The sequence below is a fragment of the Erinaceus europaeus genome, chromosome X, assembly GCF_950295315.1.
Source record: "Erinaceus europaeus chromosome X, mEriEur2.1, whole genome shotgun sequence".
Taxonomy (NCBI): domain Eukaryota; kingdom Metazoa; phylum Chordata; class Mammalia; order Eulipotyphla; family Erinaceidae; genus Erinaceus; species Erinaceus europaeus.
The window spans coordinates 69174487-69195533 of record NC_080185.1 but is presented as its reverse complement, the minus strand read 5'-3'; positions in this window follow the sequence as shown (position 1 = coordinate 69195533).

Here is a 21047-nt window from a genome sequence, read left to right as displayed (position 1 = left end):
AATTTTATAATTTTATAATTAGCTGTCTTTGCTCAGGCTACCTGCAACCCATCTAGAGCAGTCCAAGCAGCAGACTATTAGGATTTTTTAGTCTATTTTATTATTATGACTATTATTATATACACTTGTCCCATTTCCCTCCTCCTTCCTCAGGTTGACCAAAATTAATTGCTGTTTTTCTTCAATTGATAGGTGACTGAGTGTCCTATCCACTGTGAGAGGAACTTATTTCTCTCCCTCTTCCCTCTACTTTGCTTTTTCTTTCATCCTAGCTAATTCAAAATAAGTAAACAAATAACTCTTTCCTTTTACTGCTTTTGTTTCTTTCCTTCCATCTTTTGCTTTCTGAATTCACTGATACTCATTTGGGAATTATTTAGTGGAAGAAATCTGACTCAGAGGGGAATCACTGTGTGTGTGCATGTATTTCTTTTCTACTTCCCTTTCTCTTCTTGCTATCCATAGAATTTACAGTGGACAGTAGATTTGCATAATTGTCTATTCTTGCTCTCCTTTTTTCCCTATATTTTTCTTTTTCTTTTGTTTTTGGTTGTAATTTTTTTCTTGAGCTGGTGGTGCTGTTTCTGAGGTTTCTGACTGCATTTGTGAAAGGGCTTTAGTATAGTGTGGCTTGTACTCAAAACACAACAACTAGAGAATGACAGAACAAAAAAATAAAAACCAAATCAATAAAAAATGGTTAAATCAAGAGCAAATAAAACTATTACCACAATGAATCAGGACAGGATCCCAGAAGAAACTCCAAATCAGTCAGAAGTAACCATAAATAAGAAAAGTATGCAAACAGTAATAAACCTAATAACCACAGAAATGAAGACAACCATGGAGGAATGGGGTATCATAATTCGGGAAAAAAAAACAGATGAGAACCTCAAGGAAAATACTAGCTACTTAGAGGTAATTAGAGAACTGAAAGCTGAAATAGCTGAGCTAAAAGGCCAATTATCAGAACAAACTAATACTATAACTTAATTGAAAAAAGAAGTTGAGGGAAGGGAAAACAGACTAACAGAAGCAGAAAACAGAATTATCTGGACAGAGGATGAGACAGAGAAAACAAAGAAAGAGGTACAAGAGCTCAACAAGAGATTAAAAGATTCTAAAAACAACGATAGAGACATATGGAATGTTCTCAAAAGAAGTAACATTCGCATGATTGGCCTACCAGAGGAAGAAAGAGAGGAAGGGGAACTTAACATTCTAGAGGAAATAATAGAAGAAAAATTCCCAAACCTAAACAACAGAAAGGACATTAAAATCCAAGCAGATCAGATATTCACAAACAAAATCAACCCAGACCTGAAGACACCAAGACACACCATAGTTACAAGGAAAAGAAGTAAGAATAAAGAGAGAATCCTAAAGGCCGCAAGAGAAAAAACAAAAAGTCACATACAGGGAATAACCCATAAGACTATCAGCAGACTTCTACACTCAAACTCTAAAAGCCAGAAGAGAATGGCAAGATATCTATCTAGCCCTAAATGAAAAAGGATTTCAAAAATATTAAAAAAATAAAGAAAAGTAAAAGGCTTTCAACCAAGAATAATATATCCTGCTAGACTTTCATTCAAACTAGATGGAGGGATCAAAATCTTCTCAGACAGGCAACAGGTAAAGGAGGCAACCATCAACAAGCATGCCCTGAAAGAGGTTCTAAAAGACTTATAAACAAGAATTTCACCATACTACTGGCCATATCAGAGAAAATTAAAAAATATTGAATAATGGTACTATAATACACTAAATCCAAAATATCACTAAATGTCTATGGCTTAAACTCACCCATTAAAAGGCACAGAGTGGGAGGATGAGTCAGAAAACGAAACCCAAGGATATGCTGTATGCAGAATTCCACCTGACCCCTGGTCTGGGAGGTGGCACAGTGGATAAGGCACTAGACTTTCAAGAATGAGGTCTTGAGTTCGATCCCAGCAGCACATGTACCAGAGTTCTGTCTGGTTCTTTCTCTCTCTCCTATCTTTCTCACTAATAAATAAATAAAATCTTAAAAAAAAAAAAGAATTCCACCTGACCCAACAAAACAAAAACAGACTTAAAGTGAAAGGATGAAAAACTATCATACCTGCTAATGGACACAAAAAAGGCAGGAAAAGGCATTCTTATTTCTGACACCACAGACTTTAAATTAAATAAAATAATAAAAGATAGACAAGACCATTTCATAATATTAGAGGATCAATCAACCAAGAAGGTTTAACAATTATTAAATTCTATGCACCCAATGAGGGACCTTCTAAATATATCAAAAACCTACTGAAAACTACTAAAATGCATTAATAGTAATACAATAATAGTGGGAGACTTCAACATCCCACTCTCACACTTAGACAGATCAACTAAGCAGAGACTCAACAAAGAAAGAAGAAAATTAAATGAAGAGATGAACCAACTAGACCTCCTGGACATTTTCAGAGTTCTTCATCCCCCCCAAAATGGAGTACACATTCTTTTCAAATCCACACAGCACATACTCAAGGACCACATGCTCAGCCACAAAGAGAGTATCAACAATTTCAAGAGCATTGAAATTATTCCAAGTATCTTTTCAGACCACAGTGGAGTAAAGCTAACATTCAACAACAGAAAATTACTAAAAGTCACAAAACGTGGAAACTCAACATCATGCTGCTTAAGAAACTCTGGGTCAGAGAAGAATTCAAGCAAGAAATTCAAATGTTCCTGGAAACAAATAAAAATGAAGACACAAGCTATCAAAATATTTGGGACACAGCTAAAGCAGTACTGAGAGGGACACTCATAGCCATACAATCAAACATTGGAGAACAAGAAAAAGCTCAAATAAACTATCATACTGCACAGCTTAAGGACTTATAGAAAGAGGAACAAAGGTACCCTAAAGCAACCAGACAGACAGAAATCACTAAAATTAGAGAAGAAATCAACAACATAGATAATAAGAGAACCATAAAAACCATCAATGAAAACAAATATTGGTTCTTTGAAAAATTAAACAAGATTGACAAACCCCTAGCCAGACTCACTAAAATAAAAAAAGAAAGAAAAAGAAAAAGAAAAAAAGAAGTCTCAGATAAATAGAATTGTAAATTATAGAGGAGATAACACAACCGAAAGCACAGAAAACCAGAAAATTATGAGAAACTTCTACAAAGAACTATATGCCACCAAGCTAGAGAATGTGGGAGAAATAGAAGAATTCCTAGAAACATATGCCTTTCCAAAACTGAACCAAGAAGAACTACAAAACCTAAATGCACCAATCAAAGACAGAGAAATTGAAACAGTTACTAAGAGTCTTCCCCACAACAAAAGTCCTGGACCAGATGGCTTTACATATGATTTCTACAAAACCTTCAGGAAACAGCTAATACCTATACTTCTAAAGCTCTTCCACAACATCGAAGAAACAGGAAGACTCCCACCTTATATGAAGCCAACATCACCCTGATACCAAAAGCAGATAGGGACACAACAAAAAAGGAAAACTACAGACCACTACCTCTGATAAACATAGATGCCAAAATATTAAACAAGATCTTGTCCAACCGGATACAGCCGTATATATAACAACAACAACAAAAAAAGATTGTTCATCATGACAAAGTGGGATTTATCCCAGGAATGCAAGGCTGGTTCAACATCTGTAAGTCAATCAATGTCATTCACCACATCAATAAAAGCAAAACCAAAAACCACACGATTATCTCAATAGATGCAGAGAAAGCCTTTGACAAAATCCAACACCCATTCATGCTCAAAACACTACAAAAAATGGGGATAGATGGGAAATTCCTCAAGATAATGGAATCCATATATAGCAAACCTACAGGCAACTTCATACTCAATGGACAAAAGCTGAAAGCATTCCCCCTCAGATCAAGGAATAGACAGGGCTGTTCATTATTACCATTACTCTTCAAAATAACATTGGGAGTTCTTGCCATAGCAATCAGGCAAGAGAAAGAAATCAAAGGGATACAGATTGGAAGGGAAGAAGTCAAGCTCTCACTATTTGCAGATGATATGATAGTCTACATAGAAAAACCTAAATAATCCAGCAGAAAACTATTGGAAGTTATTAGGCAATATAGCAAGGTATCAGGCTACAAAATCAATGTACAAAAATCAGTGACATTTCTTTATGCAAACACTAAATCCAAAGAAGAAGATGTCCAGAAATCACTCCCACTCACTGCCACAGCAAAATCAATAAAATACCTAGGAATAAACCTGACCAAAGATGTTAAAGACTTGTATACTGAAAACTATGAGTTACTACTCAAGGAAATAGAAACTGATAGCAAGAAATAGAAAGACATCCTATGCTCATGGATTGGAAGAATTAATACCATCAAAATGAATACTCTCCCCAGAGCCATATATAAATTTAATGCAATACCCATCAAAGTTCCACCAAGCTTCTTTAAGAGAATAGAACAAAAACTGCAATCATTTATCTGGAACCAGAAAACACCTAGAATCTCCAAAACAATCTTGAGGAAAAGAAACAGAAATGGAGGCATCACACTCCCAGATATCAAACATATTATAAGGCCATAATCATCAAAACAGCCTGGTACTGGCACAACACAGAGCAATGGAAAAGATTAAAAGCCCAAAACTAAGCCCCTATACTTATGGACAAGTAATCTGTGCTAAAGGGGTACAAAATATTAAATGGAATAAGGAGCCTCTCTTCAATAAATAGTGCTGGGAAAACTTGCTTGAAATAAGCAGAAGAATTAAACTGAACCATTTTATCTCACCAGAAACAAAAATTAACTCTAAATCAATCAAGGACCTGGATGTTAGACAAAAGACTATCATATACTTAGAGCTGGAACACGTTCCCACCTAAACTTCAAGGACATCTTTGATGATTGAAACACAGTTGCAAGGAAGACTAACGCAAAAACAAATCAATGGGACTACATCAAATTTAAAAGCTTCTGCGCAGCCAAAGAAACTATCACACAAACAAATAGATCCCTCACAGAATGGGAGATATTCACATGCTATTCAATAGACTAGAGAATAATAACCAAAATATAGAAAGAGCTCAGCAAACTTAGCAACAAAAACAGCATATGAGCCCACCCAAAAATGTGCAGAGGATATGAACAGAAAATTCACTACAGAAGAGATCCAAAAGGCTAACAAACACATGAAAAAATTGCTCTGGGTCATGGACTGTCAGAGAAATGCAAATAAAGACAACATTGAGATACCACCTCACCCCTGTAAGAATGGTATACATCAAAAAGGACAGCAGCAACAAATGCTGGAGAGGCTGTGAGGACAGAGGAACCCCTCTGTACTACTGGTGGGATTGTAAATTGGTCCAGCCTCTGTGAAGAGCAGTCTGGAGAACTCTCACAAGACTAGACATGGACCTTCCATATGACCGAGTAATTCCTTTTCTGGGGATATATCCCAAGTGATCCATAATACCCAACCAAAAAGATATGTGTACACATATGTTCATACCAGCACAATTTGTAATAGCTAAAACCTGGAAGCAACCCAGGTGCCCAACAACACATCAGTGGCTGAGAAGGCCATAGTATATATACACAATGGAATACTATGCAGCTATTAAGAACAATGAACCTGCCTTCTCTGACCCATCTTCTATGGAGCTAGAAGGAATTATGTTAAGTGAGCTAAGTCAGAAAGATAAAGATAGGTATTTGACGAACAGAAGCAATCGGTGGCACAGCCTCTGTGGAGTCCAGTCTGGAGAACTCTCACAAGGCTAGACATGGACCTTTGATATGACCCAGTAATTCATACCCTAGGGATATACCCAAGGATTCCATAAAACACAACCAAAAAGATATTTGTACACCTATGTTCATAGCAGTACAATTCATAATAGCTAAAACCTGGAAGCAACCTGGGTGTTCAGCAACAGATGAGTGGCTGAGAAAGCTGTGGTATATATACCCAATGGAATACTACGCAGTTATTAAGAATAATGAACCCCCCCTTCTCTGACCCATCTTGGATGTAGCTAGAAGGAATTATGTTAAGTGAGTTAAGTCAGAAAGATAAAGATGAGTGTGGGATGATGTCATTCTGTGACACGGAGAAAGGAGAGAGGAGGTCCAGAGCGAAGAGGAAACACAAATCTTTATTTGTGCTGGCACCTCAGAGTTGGGTGCGAGAGAAACAGGTTGGGCCACGTGGAGGTAGCGAAAATGGCCGCCTCAAGCAGTAACCTTTCCTGTGTCTAAACACCGAAGTGAAGCGCCGGCAAGAGAGAGAGGTGCGGAAGAAGAAGGGCTTTTATAGGAGTAGCTTTCGCGAGAATGGAAAGGGGGAGGAGTAACCATAGCACTCCAGGATAGGATAGTAACTCTCATGAGAATGGGAGGGGGGAGGAGTAACCAAAGCATTCCAAATATCACAGGGAAATAGACAATTCCCTGAGAGCACAACATGGCAGAACAGGCACTCCGAGAATGTCCCAACTCTTGCGGGAACTAGCAGTAGCCTGAGGAGACAACATGGCAGATGTGACTGCATCTGCACAATTTCCCAGCAGGATGATCCCACTCATAAACAGAACTTGAGAAAGAATAACAGAATGCGAATCTCAAAGCAGGATTTGACCAAATCTGGAGTAGGGCACCAAAGAAAAAATACTGGAGTAAGAGTGAGGGTGTATGTTGGGCTTCATGGGGCCCGGTGGGGGTGTGGGGTGAGTGGGAGTGGGGTGTGTGGAATAGGACACAGTCTTTTGGTGGTGGGAATGGTGTTTATGTATTAATCTGTGGTCATATAAATCACTATTTAATTAATATGAGAGGGGAAAAATTGATTGTCTCAAACTTTTTAATATGCTGAGTCTTTGATATGTTGACTCTCTTAAAAGCTTAGACCAGGGAGAACAAAACTAACTGGTGGCACAGCTGTATACAAATAATATCAAAGGGCATAAGTTATGGTGATATTGTGCATGATATAGCAAATTCTAACAAAGGGATTTTTCAAAGTTAACCCGATTGCCAAATAATATGATTATAGCAATAACTATCTATTGCCATAGTGAACCCTAAGACAGCAGGAACCTTCTGCTTCCTCTACAGAGCCTATATTTCCTCAGTCCTGGAACCTTAAGAGAGGGGCTCACTGTCCTGCATGCTACTGTCAATTCATACAAAGTGATATTGCATCTGCTGATACTAACCTAATCAAAGAATAGAGTAACACCTCAGCATGCTTCACTTCAGACTATCCAGAGATGGTAGTCACGGAATGTCAACCCTTCAGTATCATTACTCGGATGAGGCCTTTCCTTTCATAGGATTTTCTAATTCCATTCCAGGTGGTTCATTTCCCAACAAAGCCTCAAAACCTAGATATAGACCAGGTCCCATGAAATAGGGCATATGTTCACATGTATACATAAATTAGGGCAAAATACATACCTGAAAGCAAAAGTACACAATAGTCTACAGTGAGTCAGTATCAAGTTCATAATGAAATAGTGTCTACTATCCCTTTCTGATCTTCTCAACATCTGTTGATGAGTGGGATGATCCCATACTCATCTGTACCTTTCTGACTTAGCTCACTTAACATAATTCCTTCTAGCTCTGACGAAGATGGGTAAGAGAATGTGGGTTCATAGTTCTTGCTAGCTGCATAGTATTCCATTGTGTATATATACCACAGCTTTCTCACCCACTCCTCTGTTGTTGGACACCTGGGATGCTTCCAGGTTTTAACTATGATAAATTGTGCTGCTATGAATATAGCTGTACACACCTCTTTTAGGTTGGGTGTTATGGAGTCCTTGGGGTATAACCATAGGAGAGGAATTACTGGATTACAGCCTTTCCAGCATTTGTTGCTGCTGTCCTTTTTGATGTATGCCATTCTTACAGGAGTGAGGTGGTATCACAATGTTGTCTTAATTTGCATTTCTCTGACAATCAGTGATCTGGAGCAGTTTTTCATATGTTTGTTTGCCTTTTGGATCTCCTCTGAGGTGAAAGTTTTGTTCATCCTTAGCCTGTTTTTGGATGGGGTCATTTGCTTTTTTGGTGCTAAGTTTGCTGAGCTCTTTATATATTTTGGTGATTAGTTTCTTGTCTGATGTATGGCATGTGAAGATCTTCTCCCATTCTTTGAGGGGTCTCTTTGTTTGTTTAATAGTTTATTTGGATGTGTAGAAGCTTTTCAATTTGATGTAGTCCCATTGGTTTGTTTCTGCTTTAGTCTTCCTTGCAATTGGGTTTGATTCATCAAAGATGTCCTTGAGGTGTAGGTGGGAAAGTGTTTTACCAATGTTTTCCTCTAAGTATTTGACTGTTTCTGGTATGACATCTAGGTCTTTGATCCATTTGGAGTTGATTTTTGTTTCTGGAGAGATAAAGTGGTTCAATTTCACTCTTCTGCATGTTTCAATCCAGTTTTACCAGCACCATTTATTGAAGAGAGCCTCCTTCTTCCATTTAATCCTTTGGGCCCCCTTATCAAAGGTTAGATGTCTATAGGAGTGGGGATTTATTTCTGGGATTTTGATTCTGTTCCATTGGTCTGTGTGCCTATTTTTGTTCCAGTACATGCTGTTTTGATGATGATGGCTTTATAATATAGTTTAAGGTCTGGGAGTCTGGTGCCTCCATTTCTGTTTGTTTTCCTCAAGATGGTTTTGGCAATTCCAGGTGTTTTCAGGTTCCAGATAATTGATTGTACTGCTTGTTCTATTCTCTTAAAGAAGCTTGGTGGAACTTTCATGGGTATTGCATTAAATTCGTATATGGCTCTGGAAAGAATATTCATTTCGATGATATTTAAAATTCCAATCAATGAGCATGGGATGTCTTTCCATTTCTTGTTATCATTTTCTATTTCCTTGAGTAGCGACTCATAGTTTTCAGTATACAAGTCTTTCACTTATTTGGTCAATTGTATTCCTAGGTATTTGATTGATTTTACTGAAACAGTAAATGGGAGTGATTTCTGGATTTCTTCTTCATATTTAGTGTTTGCATAATGAAATGTCACTGATTTTTGTACATTGATTTTGTAGCCAGATACCTTGCTATATTGCCTAATAACTTCCAGTAGTTTTCTGCTGGATTCTCTAGGTTTTCTATGTATACTATCATATCATGTGCAAATAGTGAGAGCTTGACTTCTTCCCTTCCAATCTGTATTCCTTTGATTTCTTTATCTTGCCTGATTACTATGGCAAGAACTTCCAATACTATGTTGAATAGTAATGGTGACAGTGGACAGCCCTGTCTATTCCTTGATCTTAGGGGGAATGCTGTCAGCTTCTGTCCATTGAGTATGATGTTGGATGTAGGTTTGCTATATATAGATTCCACTATCTTGAGGAATTTCCCATCTATTCCCATTTTTTGTAGAGTTTTAAGCATGAATGGGTGTTGGATCTTGTCAAAGGCTTTCTCTGCATCTATTGAGATAATCATGTGGTTTTTTGCTTTGCTTTTATTGATGTGGTGAATGACATTGACTTACGGATGTTGAATCAGCCTTGCATTCCTGGGATGAATCCGTCTTGGTCGTGATAAACAATCTTTTTGATATGCTGCTGTATCCGGTTGGAGAAGATCTTGTTTAATATTTTGGCATCTATGTTCATCAGAGATATTGGTCTGTAGTTTTCCTTTTTTGTTCTGTCCCTACAGCTTTTGGTATCAGAGTGATGTTGGCTTCATAGAAGGTGGAAGGGAGTATTCCTGTTTCTTCAATCTTATGAAAAAGCTTAAGAAGTATTGGTAATAACTGTTTCCTGAAAGTTTTGTAGAATTCGTTTGTGAAGCCATCTGATCCAGGACTTTTGTTGTTGGGGAGATTCTTAATAATGGTTTTGATTTCTTTGTCTGTGATTGGTGCATTTAGATTTTGTAGTTCTTCTTGTTTCAGTTTTGGAAGGGCATATGTTTCCAGGAATTCTTCTATTTCTTCTGTATTCTCTAGTTTGTTGGCATACAGTTCTTCGTAGAAGTTTCGCATGATTTTCTGGATTTCTGTGGTGTCAGTTGTGATATCTCCTCCACCGTTTGCAATTCTATTAATTTGTGTATTATCTCTTTTTTGTTTGGTGAGTCTGGCTAGGGGTTTGTCAATTTTTCAAAGAACCAACACTTGGCTTCATTTATCTTTTGTATGGTTCTCTTATTTTCGATGTTGTTTATTTCTGCTCTAATTTTAGTGATTTCTGTCCTTCTGGTTGCTTTAGGGTTCCTTTGTTCCTCTTCCTCTAAGTCCTTGAGGTGTACAGTAAGGTCATTCATTTGAGCTTTTTGTTATTGTTTAATATGTGATTGTATGGCTATGAGTTTCCCTCTGAATACTGCCTTAGCTATGTCCCAAATATTTTGATAGTTTGTGTCTTCATTTTCATTTGTTTCAAGGAACATTTGAATTTCCTGCTTGACTGACTCTCTGACCCAGTGGTTCTTAAGGAGTATGTTCTTTAGTTTCCAAATTCTGTGCCTTTTAATAATTATCTGTTTGTTGTTAAATGTTAGTTTTATTCCACTGTGATCTGAGATGATACTTGGAATGATTTCAATGCTCTTGAATTTATTGATGCTGTCTTTGTGGCCTAACATGTGGTCTATCCTTGACTATGTGTTATGTGGATTTGAATAAAATGTGTATTCCAGTTTTGGGAGGTGAAGGACTCTGAAAATATCCAAGATGTCTAGTCTGTCAATATCTTCATTTAATTCTCTTGTATCTTTGTTGATTCTCTGCTTTGTTGGTCTGTCTAGGTGTGAGAGTGTGGTGTTAAAGTCTCCCACTATTATTGTATTACTATTGTTGTATTTTTGATGTTCTTTCAGTAGGTGCTTGATGTATTTAGATGGTCCCTCATTGGGTTCATAGATGTTAACAATTAAGTCTACTTGTCTGAATGATCCTCTAATAATTATGTAATATCCTTACCTATCTTTTATTACTTTATTATAATTTAAAATCTATTGTGTCTGAGGTGAGAATGGCTGTTCCTGCCTTTTTTTGGTGGTCTGTTAGCCTGTATGATAGTTTTCCATCCTTTCACTTTAAGTCTGTGTTTATCTGGTAGTGTCAGATGGGATTCTTGCAAGAAGCATATGGTTGGGCTATGTTTTCTGATCTAGCCCCCCACTCTGTGCCTTTTGATGGGTGAGTTTAAGAGATTGATATTTATTGCTATTATGGATTTAATGTATTGTAGTGCCATTGTTCAACAAATTTTTATTTGCTCTGATATATTGCAAGTATTATAGTGATGTTCTTGTTTATAAGAGATCTTTTAGAACCTCTTTCAGGGCCGGTTTGGTGATGGCTGCCTCCTTTATCTGTTGTTTGTGTAAGAAGGTTTTGATTCCTCCATCTAGTTTGAATGAAAGCCTAGCAGGATATATTATCCTTGGTTGAAACCCTTTTTCATTCAGGGTTTGATAGATATTTTGCCATTCTCTTCTGGCTTTTAGAGTTTGAGTAGAGAAGTCTGCTGATAGTCTTATGGGTTTCTCCCTGTATTTGACTTTTTGTTTCTCTCTTGCAGCCTTTAGGATCCTTTCTTTATTCTTATGTCTTCTCATTGTGACTATGATGTGTCTTGGTGCCTTCAGGTCTGGGTTGATTCTGTTAGGGACTCTCTGGGCCTCTTGAATCTTAATGTTCTTTTTGATGTTCAAGGCTGGGAAGTTTTCTACAATAATTTCCTCTAGAATGTTTCCTTCCCCTTCCTCTCTTTCTTCCTCTGGCTAACCAATTATACAAATGTTACTTCTTTTGAGATCATCCCATATGTATCTGTTGTTGTTTTCAGTGTCTCTCAATCTCTTTTTGAGCTCTTTCATCTCTCTCTTAGTTTTCTCTAACTCATTCTAGTCTGACTAATTCTGTTTTCTGCTTCTGTTAGTCTGCTTTCCCTTGCCTCAGCTTCTTTCTTCAGTTCTGCCTTTTAAGCTTTCAGTTCTATAATTGCCTCAAGATAATCAGTATTTTCCTTGGGGGTCTCAACTGTTGTTTCCCTAATACTGCCATTCCTTTCCTCCAATGTTGTTTTCATTTCTGTAATTAATAAGTTTATTATTGCTTGCATACTTTTCTTATCTATGGTTACTTCTGGCTGATTTATACTTTTTTCTGGGCTCTTGTCTTCATTCATTGAAGTAGCAGTTTTATTTGTTCTTAATCTACTCATTTTTTTATTTATGTGTTTCTTAATGTTATGTTCTGTTGTTCCTCAGTTGTTGTGTTTTGAGTACAAGCCATCCTATACTAAATACCTTTATGACAAATGCAATCACCAACCTCTGAAATTACAGTAGCAACTGAAGCAAGGATTGAAGCAGTTTAATCACTACCAGTTAGCCAATGTCTCCAGTCTGTTAAAAAATAGCAACCAAGTCCAAGTGAAGAAGAAAGATAAAAGAAATAAGGGATAGAAAGAATACACAATTAGACAATTATGTAAATCTACTATCCACTGTATATTATAGGGGTAGCAAGAGGAGAATGGGAAGTAGACCAGAGATACACACATAGAGAGTCCACTCTGAGGCAGATTTCTTCCCCAAAATAAATCCCAAATGAATGTCAGTGAATTCAGAAAGCCAAAGAAGGAAGGAAGAAAGTGAGACAAGATAAAAAAGAGAAACAAGAGAGAGAAAAGAAAAAATATAAGAAAAAGAGCTGTAATAAAAGAGCAGTGAAAGGGAAGTTTTTTTAATTGATTAATTTATTATTTTATTTTATTTTTTAATTAGCTAGGAGGAGAGAGAAGGGGAGAGTTGGTAGAGAAGGTAGGAGTAGTGAAACAAGTTCCTCTCACAATGGATAAGATGCCAAGTACCATAGCAATGGAAAATACCCTAAGAGTTAATTCTGGTCAACCTAAAGAGGGGGGAGAAGAGATACACCTTTATATTATATTAATAATAAATAGAGCAGGGTAACAAACCTGTCCCAGATTGCCTCAAGCCTCCTGAGCAGAGGCAGATGATTGTTAAGTAAGTAAAACAAACAAAACAAAAACAAAAACACCTCAGGAATAGCCAAGAATAGCAAGAATAGACAAGAATAGCAAGAATAGACAGTTATGAAAATCTACTATTAACTGTATATTCTAGGGGTAACTAGAGGAGAAAGGGAAGTAGAGCAGAGATACACGCAGGGACAGTCCACTCTGAGTCAGATTTCTTCCCTAAAATAATTCCCAAACTTGTATCAGTTAATTCAGAAAGTTGAAGGAGGAAGAAAGGATGATAAGAATGAGAAAAAGAAGAAAAAAGAGAGAGAGGAAAAAAAAGATAAAAAGAACAGTAATTAGAGAGCAGTGAAAGGAAAGAGTTATTTATTTATTTATTATTTAATTAGCTAGGCGGGGGTGTAGGGGAGAGTGGGTAGGGAAGGTAGGAGGAGTAAAACAAGTTACTTTAGCAGTTGATAAGACACCCAGTCCCCTAGCAATGGAAAATACACTAAGAGTTAATTCTGGTCAACCTGAAGGAGAGGAGGAAAGGGATACCCATTTATCTAGTATTGATAATGAAATAGAACAGAGTAAAAAATCTGTCCTGTCTTCAGCTTGGATGGCTCCAGATTGCTTCAGGCCCCCTGAGCAGAGGCAGCTGATTGTTGAGAAAATAAAGCAAAAAAAAAAAAAAAAAAAAAGATCTTTCCCTGTCTGAATAAGGCTCTGCTTGGTGGAATATTTGTAGCTGGAATTCGCTGCTTAGAAAGAAAAAAGGCCAGGGATTTCAAAAAGGAATAGAACTCGAATGCATGACACCCGCTGGTGGGACAGGAATCTTGGTGAGTAAAGAAGCTCAGCAGGGAAGCCTGCTAGGAGCAGATCTCTGGCCCCCTGGGACTGGTCAGGGGTGTTCTTCAGGAATAATAATTAAAAAAAATTTTTTCCTTTCCTATTTTCTAACCCAAATTGAGTTATAGTCACCTCCTTGGTGTTACCACTAGGACCCCTTATTGACTGCCCTGCTAAAGGCAAAAATCCTACCGTTTCAAGTAGATGTTGTCGGAGCTCAAGCCACTAGCAGCTTCTCATTTCGCCATCTTCTGGAATCTCCAGTTTGTCTGTTTTGAGTATATTCTAAGTAGCCACTCTTTTGACTGCCTTAATAGAGTTACTGCAGTTACTTTACACCACAACATCAAATTCAATATTATGTAGAAAAATTATCTATGTTCTTATGGAAATAACAAGGCACCATAAATTATGTATTTAACATATCCATAAAATGTGGAGTAATAGTCTATTCCAGAGAAATAATCACATAAAATACAACCAAAACCCAGTCATTTATATCTATATAATCATTGGGTTTTCACCACACAGTGTCTCATCAATCTAAGTACTTGCATTTTGGAAAGTGAGTGCCAAAGATTACACTATGTTTGAAACACAGGGAAGGCTAGGTGTCATCTACTGACTGGAAAATATCAAATACTTTTAGAGTTACTGAAACACACATTGTAGACTAAACAGTGGAAGGATCTGTAGTCACTCACTGATGCAAAACTCCAGTGAACTTCATTACACAGGAAAAAAACTTGGCTATAAGAATGTGAGTACTGTGACTAGAATATGAACACCATCAATTATAGCTGACTGTGTAATGGGGGAAGCCTTGTACCTATGCACTACCTGTCATAAGCTTTTATAGGTGTCAGAGCCTCCATCTAAATAACAAGCCCAGCAGAAATGGGTAACTGTGACCCAAACTGGATAAGTATTTACAATAATAACTTTCTATTCCAAAAGAAACAAATACACATTCTTATCTAGTACACATTGAGCATTCACAAAGATTCACTATATGCTGGGTCACAAAGACAGCCTAAAATATGTAAATATTAAAATTACAAAATTCATTTATCTGAAACTATGATGGTACAAAGCTAGAAATCAACTGCAAATGGAAAAGATATTTCCCCAAAGTCTGGAGCCTAAACAACATGCTTCTGAACAATATACAAGTCATTGAAGAGATGAAAAAAAGAAATTAATAATTACCATGATACTAATGACAATGAAGAAACCAGCTATCAGACCATATGGGATGCAGCAAAAGCATTTATGAGATGAAAGTTCATAGCAGTACACATTAATAAAGAAGATTAAATCACTAGCAAGATATCTAATAATCCCACTGAAACAACCAGAAATGGAGCAACAGAAAAACCCAACAGTCAGAGAACCATACAGATCAATGAAGCCAAATGTTGGTTCTTTGAAAGATTAAACAAAACTGCTCTCCACAGAGGCTGGACATCTAATCTTTGATAAGGGGGCCCAAAGGATTAAATGGAAGAAGGAGGCTCTCTTCAATAAATGGTGCTGGAAAAACTGGGTTAAAACATGAAGAAGAATGAAATTCAACCACTTAATCTCACCAGAAACAAAAATCAACTCCAAATGGATCAAAGACCTAGATGCTAGAACAGAAACAATTAGATACTTAGAGGAAAACATTGGTAAAACACATTCCCACCTACACCTCAAGGACATCTTTGATGAATCAGACCCAATTACAAGGAAGACTAAAGCAGAAACAAACCAATGGGACTACATCAAATTGAAAAGCTTCTGCACAGCCAAAGAAACTATCACACAAACAAAGAGACCCCTCACAGAATGGGAGAAGATCTTCACATGCCATACATCAGACAGGAGACTAATCACCAAAATATACAATGAGCTCAGCAAACTTAGCACCAAAAAAGCAAATGACCCCATCCAAAAACAGGCTGAGGATGAACAAAACTTTCACCTCAAAGGAGATCCAAAAGGCAAACAAACATATGAAAAACTGCTCCAGATCACTGATTGTCAGAGAAATGCAAATTAAGACAACATTGTGATACCACCTCACTCCTGTAAGAATGGCATACATCAAAAAGGACAGCAGCAACAAATGCTGGAGAGGCTGTGGGGACAGAGGAAGTCTTTTGCACTGCTGGTAGGAATGTAAATTGGTCCAGCCTCTGTGGAGAGCAGTCTGGAGAACTCTCACAAGGCTAGACATGCACCTTCCATATGATCCAGTAATTCCTCTCCTGGGGATCTACCCCAAGGACTCCATAACACCCAACCAAAAAGATGTGTGTACTCCTATGTTCATAGCAGCACAACTCATAATAGCTAAAACCTGGAAGCAACCCAGATGAATGGATGAGAAAGCTGTGGTATATATACACAATGGAATACTATGCAGCTACTAAGAACAATGTACTCAACTTCTCTGACCCATCTTGGTCAGAGCTAGAAGGAATTATGTTAAGTGAGCTAAGTCAGAAAGATACAGATGAGTATGGGATGATCCCACTCATCAACAGAAGTTGAGAAAGAAGATCTGAAAGGGAAACTAAAAGCAGGACCTGACTAAATTGAAAGTAGGGCACCAAAGTAAAAACCCTTTGGTGAGGGGGAGGGTGGACATGATGGGGGGGTGGGATACAATCTTTCGGTGGTGGGAATGGTGTTTATGTACACACCTATTTATTGTAGTCATATAAATCACTATTTAGTTCATATGAGAGGGGGGAAAATTGATTATATGTCTAACAAAGGGACTTTTCAAAGCTAACCCTTTACCAAATAATGTGATGTTAACAATAACTATCCATTGTCTTCTTGAACACTAAGACAGCAGGAACCTCACATTTCCACTATAGAGCCTAAACGTCCCCCAGTCCTAGGACCCTAGGGTAGGGCCCACTTTCCCGTATGCCTCTCCCAATTCTTATCAAATAATATTGCATCCACTGATCACAACTTAATCAACACAACAAGTGCTACCAGGCATGCTTCACTTCAGACTGTGTCCAGAGACTTCACGTGTGGAATGACAACCCTTCAGCTTCATCACTCAGGTGAGACCTTTCCTTTCATAGTATTCTCTAACTCCATCCCAGGCAGTTCACTTCCTAACAAAGTCCCAAAACCTAGATATAGACCAGGTTCTAGGAGATAGAACATATGTCCCAACACTATATCTCCACTATTCCATCCTTTGGGTCCATGATTCTTCAACAATATGTTTGGCTTTGTATGTTAACTCTCTTTTCAGCCACCAGGTTCCAGATGCCATCAGGATGCCAGCCAGGCTTCCCTGGACTGAAGACCCCACCAATGCGTCCTGGAGCTCCGCTTCCCCAGAGACCCACCCTACTAGGGAAAGGGGCAGACTGAAAGTATGGACTGACCAGTCAACGCCCATGTTCAGCGGGGAAGCAATTACAGAAGCCAGACCTTCCACCTTCTGCAACCCACAATGACCCTGTGTCCATGTTCCCAGAGGGATAGAGAATGGGAAAGCTAGTGGGGAGGGGAAGGGATATAGAGATTGAGTGGTGGGAATTGTGTGGAGTTGTGCCCCCCATCCTATAATTTTGTTAATGTCTCCTTTCTTAAATAAAAAATAAAATATATATATATATATTTAAAAATTAAAAAAAACCAACAGTCAGTAGGAGAATGGAAATATTTAAAATCAGAAGAGAAATTAATGAAATAGAAAGCAAAAAGACTATCAAGAAGATTAATGAAACAAAGAACTGGTTGTTTGAAATGATAAACAAAGTAGATAAAACACAAAGTACACTCACTAAGAGCAAAAGACAGAAATATATGGCAAAAATCTCCCAAAATTGAGAGCAGACATATTATAACAGATGAGGCACAGATAGAAAGGATCATGCAACAATATTACGGAAATCTGTATAGAACTAAGTTTGGCAACTTCGAAGAGACAAATTCTTAGAGTCATACCAGCTGTCAACCTTGATACAAGAGGAAGTAAATGAACTTAATAGGCCAACCACTAGAACAAAAATTGATACAGTAACCAAAAGCCTCTCCAAAAACCGAAAGCCTTCCCAAGAACCAAAGCCCAGGTACAGATTGCTGTGCTAATGATTTTTAAAAAGAGTGAAAGAATTAACACACATTCTCCTCAAACTCTTCCCAAAAATTAGAAAAGGTAATACACTCAGATGCATTCTATGCAGCCAACATCTCTCTGATCCCCAAAGCAGGAAATGACTTCACCAAAAATGAAAACTGTAGACCTATATCCCTGATGAACATTGGTGCAAATATCCTTAAAATCTTGGCTAATTGAATCGAACAACTTATTAAGGGAATAATACACCAAGAATAAGTGGGATTCATTCCTGAGTAGCAGGGGTGGTTCAATATCCACAAGTCAATCAATGTAATCCACCATATCAATAAAAAGAAAGCTAAAAGTCACATGAAAAAAGCATTCAACAAGGTCCAACAACCATTTGTGATAAAGATCCTCAAGAAACTGGGAGTGGAGGAAAATTCATCAAAATAATAAAGGATATATATGATACACCCATGGCTAATATGTACTCAACAGGAAAAAAATTAAAAGATTTTCCTGTAAAATCAAGAACTAAGCATGGATGCCCATTCTTACCACTTTTATTTAACATAGACCTAGAAGTCATTTCCATTGCAACCAGGTAAGAAATAATGACCAAAGGAATCCAAATTGGAAAGGATAAAATTAAATTATCATTATTTTCATATGATATGTTGATATTCCTAGACAACCTCAAAACCCTGCAAAAAAACTACTGGAAAGCATCAATAAATTCAGTAAAGTAGCAGGTTGCAAAGTCAAAACCCTCAAACCTGCATTTCTCTACATACACACGCACACACAAAAATGGACCAGAGGAAACAAAACTGAAGGAAGTAATCCCACTTACAATTGAATTTAAAAAGATCAAATACCCTGAAATAAATCTAACAAAGGAGTTGAAGGACATGTTCAACAAAAACTACAAAACATTGTCAAAAGTAATAGAGAATGACACAAAAAAATGGAAAAACGTACTCTGTTCAAGGATTGAGAGAATAAATATCATTAAGCTGACAATTATGCCAAAGCATTTTATAGATTCAATACAAACATTATTAAAATCCCAATGATATATTTCAAGGAAATTGAACAATTTATTTTTAAAAATTGTGTAGAATTTTTAAAAGACACTTATTACTAAAAAGCTCCCCTAATGAAAAAGAAGAAAAATAGAGGCATCACAATTCCTCACTTCAGTTTATACTATAAAGAAACAGTAGTTAAAACAGTGTGGTATTGGAACGAAAGCGGACATATGACCATTGGAATAGGATAGAGAGCCCAGAACTTAAACCACACATGTATAGGTGCCTCACACAGACAAAGGGGCAATAAATGCCTAATAGGGAAAATAAGGTCTTAATTTAACAAATGGTCTTGGGAGAAGTGGAGAGCCACATGTAGAAAAATGAAACTAGAGCACTATTTAACTCCATACACCAAAATTGGCTCAAAATGGATTACAAATCTGGATATTAGATGTGAAATTATAAAATGCATAAAAGAACACATCAGAGAAACACTTCATGGCATTAAAACTAAAGATATTTGAAGGCTCTACCCCAAAGACAAGGTAAACAAACAAAATAATTTAAAAATGGGGGAGTCAGGTGGTAGCACAGCGGGTTAAGCGCATGTGGCACAAAGCATAAGGACCAGCTAAGGATCCCGGTTCCAGCCCCCGGCTCCCCACCTACAGGGGAGTCCCTTCACAAGTGGTGAAGCAGGTCTGCAGATGTCTATCTTTCTCTTCCCCTCTCTGTCTTCCTCTCCTCTCTCCATTTCTCTCTCAACAACGATGACAACAATAGCAACTACAACAATAAAACAACTAGGGCAACAAAAGGGAATAAATAAATAAATATTTTTTAAAAGGGACTATATTAAATTAATTGCCTTCACACATCAAAAGAAAATTCCATAAGAATAAACAGGAGAGACAGGCTGGGTGTATGGATCGAACTGTCAACGCCCATGTTCAGCAGAGAAGCGATTACAGAAGCCAGACCTTCCACCTTCTGCATCCCACATGATCTTGGGTCCATACTCCCAGAGGGTTAAATAACAGGAAAGCTCTAAGGGGAGGGGATGGGATACGGAGGTCTGGTGGTGGGAATTGTGCAAAGTTGTACCCCTCTTATCCTATGGTTTAGTAAATGTTTCCTTTTTATAAATAAAAATTTTAAAAAAGAATAAACAGGAAACCCTACAACTAAGAGAACATATTTTCATACCATACTTTAGACAAGAAGTTGATATCAGACATCTAAAAAGAACTTACACAGCTCAACAAAAAGCAAACTAACAGCCCAATAAAATAATGAGCAGAAAATATGAATAGATAGTTCTCTAAAAAAGATATAAAAGTGATCCATAGACATATGCAGAAATGCTCCAATTCACTCATCATCAGAGAAATGTTAATTAAAACCACAATGAAGTTCCACCTTATACCTACCTGTGTGAATAGCTTTCATTAACAAAAGAGGAGAGGATAAGTGTTGGAAAGGACATGAAAAGAGAGAAATACTATTACACTGCTGGTGGTAATGCAAACAAATACAACCACTATGGAGAATCCTTACACAAATAAAAGTAAGAGGAGTGGTGAGGGGAATAAGTTAACAATACATACTAATGCTCCTCTCCATTATTTTTCTCCACAATACTCATTGTTTCCTAATGCAGTTGACATTTTATTTCTTTATAGTTTATTTTTTCTCTCCATAAATTTCACTTGTCAATTTTTCCTCAGTAACACTGGAAAAGAACTATAGAATATGAACAATGTCCTTAAGGGTAGGCAATATTGCTTGCTTTGACCACCAACATATCTATAGCTTTAAAACTATCCATTATATAGGAGATACTAAACATTTATAGCTGCAGTGTTCACAATATGAATGCAACCAAAATTCCCTTTGACAGATGATTGGATAAAAAACGTTACGGGACATATGCTTAATGGGTTACTTTAATTTTATTACTCAACAATAAAAAATATGATTTTTGTGTCCTTTTGGATAAAATGGATGTATCTGAAGAAGATTATGCTTAGTGAAGTAATTCAGGATGTAAGGGACTACAGGATGGTTTCACTCATATTTGGAATTTTAGAGAACTGAA